The 4644-nt window shown below is 35.9% G+C and overlaps 1 long non-coding RNA gene across 1 annotated transcript; it reads right to left on the bottom strand.

Moving 5' to 3' along the window:
• Positions 1-7: 7 nt before the first annotated feature.
• On the bottom strand, positions 8-4637 carry LOC109378736 (uncharacterized). Its single transcript, XR_002123056.1, has 3 exons — positions 4551-4637; positions 3302-3339; positions 8-94 (listed from the first exon to the last, which is right to left on the bottom strand). It is a non-coding gene; the product is annotated as an uncharacterized LOC109378736 (long non-coding RNA).
• Positions 4638-4644: the final 7 nt, after the last annotated feature.

Genomic DNA, 4644 nt, shown 5'->3' with positions numbered 1-4644 from the left:
AGGGGCAGCAGTGACTGCTGTTTTGGGTTTTCAGGTCCTCTCAGTGCACTCTTAATAAACTGATTCTTGAACGGAGGTTCATTTTGCTGAAAACCTGAGAGAAGAAAGCAAAACCCATGAAAACTAACTATATACCCAAATAGCATACAAAAAATATATATTTCATTTTCTCAAATCAGTATTAAGGAAGAAATGTAATTTTACTTAAGTGGAATACCTAACAATTTAAAATCTGAGTTCAACAGGGAACAGCTTGAAGTTGAAATATATTTATGAGCAGTCAATTTTGCGACACATCCTTTCTATCCTTGTAAACAGATTTTTAATGTGTGCTACCTAATAATATGCTGTGCTATCTTATTTACATTGACAATAAAAAAGGAAACAGCACAGACAATATGGAAGGCCAAAAAAAGGGGCGGGGATGGGATTTTATAGTTTCAAAGGAGTATCATCTGCTTATAGTATCTGTGTGTGAAGCAAATGTAGCCAGAAAATACACAAGATATTGTGTATCTTACTAAGATATTGGATCTGACAATGTTGATGGGAGAGATTTCTTTTTAAAGGGCTTATTAATGATTGCACTCCCTTCTGGTTATTGAACAAAAAGTTATTATTACAAGGTAAATTATTAAACCTACTTAGGTATATGACAAAGTTCTGTTTTGGTCATAAATTTATCCACCAGGTATCAGGGTGGCAACTTGTATTCAAGTCCTTACAGACTCTTATATTCTGAAGCACTTCAATTGCATCATTATGAACAACAAAGTACTATTTGGGGAAGACATACTAGCCTGAAAAGACATGAATAAATGCATGTTTATAATCAGAAAGAAAAGGGAGGCAAAAACTTAATATAGATGTTTTAAGCAGTCCCAGGGGGGCATAATTTCGTCATTGAACATCAGACATCGTCAAAAGCCTTTTAAAGATCTCCTTGAATAGCAAATGGCATAAGTGTACACAGTTTGGGATAACATTTCCAAAACATCACTGTACACAGAGTCAAAATGTCCCATATCTTATACAAATTAAATGTGCTCTAGAAACTTACAGCTCTCAAAAAGTGTCTCTAGTGATAAAAGAATGGAGGGTGTAAATGTTAAATAAAACTGTTTCATGAAGATTCAGATTTGAATAAGGCAATATTTCTAAGCCAATATATATTTTAAACAATTATGTAAATTTGCACACATAAATTGATAAATATTATAAATATGTAAGCTAAGCAAAAATAAAAACTTTTACATGGGTCTCCATATTGGAAAAATGTGGGAGTGCCCTAAGTTTCGAGCTATTCTGCATTTGTGAATACATGGTAATGAGGCAGACTGCCATGTATTTGCCAATCCTAGTTTTCTTTTCCCTCTAGGTACACAATCAGAATGTATTTCCCATTGCGCTATAGCTAGATGAGTCCATGTAACTGAGTTATAGCCAATGGAATGTGAATAAAAGGCCGAATCATAAAAACCTCACATTCAAGCCTCTATTCTCTTTTCCCAACGAACAAAGAGAACTCCGAGAACTCCTAGAGGCACAAGATGGAAAGGACTGCGAGGAGCAGACAGACTGTTGAATAAGAAATAAAATCACTGTGATTTGGTAGTTATTTGTTAGTCTACTATACATAATAGGCAGAAACTAAAGGGGACAGAGTCAAGATACTGGGGGACTTAAGGTTTAGAAAAGCCTTTGGACTACAAAGAGTAAGAGATAAAACAGAAAAATTTTAAGCAGTAAAGACCGATAGAATTTGAGCCCTGGAGGAGATATAAAAAAATATGGCCTTCCCAACTAAAGCTGAGTCTCAATACAGCAGACACTGAATGATAGTGGAGGTGGGAAAAAAAAACCAAAAACCAAAAAACAACAACAACAACAAAAAACCCCACAAGCATAAATAAGGCAAGTTTGAGGATTAGCTTCCAGGAAAGAAGTTTTGGTGTAGTGACTAGCTCATGGATGGACTGACTGAAAACAAAGAGGTCAGAAATGCACTAAGTTTTTGAGGAAAGTATACTGTGAAAGAAATCACAAGCTTGGGCTGAAAAAAAATCTGTGACTGTTAAGACTTTAAACAGTCTTCAGGACCATATATTTTTACCAGTCGCTTGGGGCAACCCCCAAGGAGATGATACTGAACGTCCACCTCAGATGTGGCCGTGGAACACAGCCCGGGACCATGGAGACCAAGTTCCTCTCAGATCCTTCATAATTTTTGTTCAGACAGTAGATGTGTTGTGTGCCTCTCATTTTTCCCTTAACTCACTGAGAGTGTTTCTTGTGGTTATTTTTCCCCCGCTTTGCCACTACATAGTTGGTATGAGTTGGGATAGGTAGTTTGTCGTTTTAGTGCACCAGTCACTAAGCTTCGATCATTCACATCCATGAGATCTGATGGCACCATATCATCCATCACTCAGTGATCCTGGGCTCTGCATGTGGATGCAGTGACTGGATGGGGCTTTGGGTAGGCTTGCTGGGAAGGAGGGAAGTGCTCTGTGTGTGGCAGAAAAGAGGAAATGGGAATCTGGTGAACAAAAGGATGGCCATTATGTGTTCAAGAAATTCCTCCTAGCCACACAGACTGCATTTCTTAGCCCCTTGTGGCTAGATGGTTCATGTAATGGAATTCTGGCTAAAGAAATGTGAGCAGAACTGATTCCTGCCACTTCCAGGCCTGGCCCATGAAAACCATCTGCAAAATTCTCCACATGCTTCACTCCCTTCTGCTGGCCAAATGGAGAGGATCTGGCTGCTAGAGGAGGAAGGCGCCAAGAACAAGCTGGATCCTTGAATGCAAACACAGCCCTTCTGCTGATTCAGTGGACTGTGACGTGAGTGAGAAACTTTTGTTTTAAATCTGAGTTTCGGATATGTACAGAAGTCAGCCTGTCCAAATATATTAAACTTGATTTGTTATGAATTAATTTGAAAATAGTCTGATTTTACTCTTAACCCAGAAAGTAACATACTAATGGCATGGTGTTAACTAAGATATAACTTGTATAATAATTTACTTAAAGAATGTATTGCTTTAGTTCAAGGTAAATTAAATGGACCCAATATTTCCTAATAACTTTTGTTTGTATCTTTCCCACTGGCAGGAGACAGGGAGGAAAAAAAACAATTTAAATTAAAACTTATACTGATAATTATTAAGATGCTCTGTTTCCAGTTCTGTGGGTACATAATTCATTCAGACTATTAAGCAACCAGAATTTTTCATCCTTCCTCTTTGGCAAAGCATTGCTTAACTGAATATGGTGGTCAGGCAGCCATTAATACATACCCTGGGTGTTGCTTTTCGGAGCCTGTTCTCTGCAATTCCTAAAAGAAGAAAAACACGATCAGGACTTTTAAAAGACAAATAAATCCTCTAACTTGAGAAGGGAACATAATAAAACTGATGATAAAGCTCATTCAATAGACTATAATACTCCCTCATCCTACCAGCAATCTATAAAAAATATTATAAAAACCCCAGGTTTTAACTATATTAAAAGTTTGTTAAACACTAGTATTATATACCACAGACACACATGGGAATTTTTTTCTCACTACCCTTATAGGGATTTCTGGTCATAAAATATCCTATCCTGGTTACCTTGAGTCTACTCTGGAGGACTATCTAGACAAAGAATTTCAAAAATCTTCTCACAGGGGAAATGAGTCACATACAGCAACAACTAAGATTTACATTTTATGGGAGAAGGAAGGGATAGTGGTGTGCTATTTTCAAGTGAGAAAAATAAAATGTTGCCTTTTGAAGGAGGTTTGGAAGATATACGTAATATTTTAATTATTTTCAAGGCTCCACAGATGGCTCTGTATCTTTTACATACTCTTCTTTTGAAATTTCAACATCACATTTTTTTACTCTATCAAAAGTTACCCCTGACCTATAAATATATAGAAAAAGTTTACTGAAGAAAATAGCTGTTACTGAAGAAATTGTCTAACCATGTGTGAAGATATCCCCTACCAGATTAGAATTAAGAATGAAAATAAAACCTATTGATTTGTAACAGAACAGTTGTGAAAAGTGGTGGTTAACAGTAGGAATAGGCAGCCTGAAGAAACAGAGTCAGGGCAAGCAGCTGTATGCATTGAAAAAAGAATCCATAATACAATGATTGATGTTTACAATAATGGCCCTGGGTTAACAAGAAAAAAAAACACAAAACATCATATTCTTTTGAGAAAGTTGTTTAAAAAGTGAAATATGTTAAACATTTTCAGAAGTGTTTTGTCAAAAGCTAACTCGAATTTTCAAAAGTTTGATAACTGAAGGAATAAACTTAAATTATCTGGCTAATCTTCTGATGAAACTGGATAAATGTGTCATTGTTATATGTGTATTTGTATATATTACCCCAATATAGAGTTGAAGAGGTCCAAGTCTAAACACAGGATGTATTTTGCATAAACTAGAATTATGTAAGGGAGATAGTCTCTTCTCTCATTATTAGGGTGTGCCAATATTTCATATCCCGAAAAAAATGAACTAATAATTATTTCAGATTGAAAAATACTCTTACCTTTTAGAGCTTTTAGATCCAGATAAAGAATGGAAAAACACTGATTCAAACGTCTTTACTTCTGTACTTGTCTTGTTTTTGTCAGTTCTTATAC

This window comes from Hipposideros armiger, unplaced genomic scaffold, assembly GCF_001890085.2.
Source record: "Hipposideros armiger isolate ML-2016 unplaced genomic scaffold, ASM189008v1 scaffold_2921, whole genome shotgun sequence".
Lineage (NCBI taxonomy): Eukaryota > Metazoa > Chordata > Mammalia > Chiroptera > Hipposideridae > Hipposideros > Hipposideros armiger.
The sequence above is the reverse complement of the archived record's forward strand: the minus strand, read 5'-3'. Positions and strand labels throughout refer to the sequence as shown.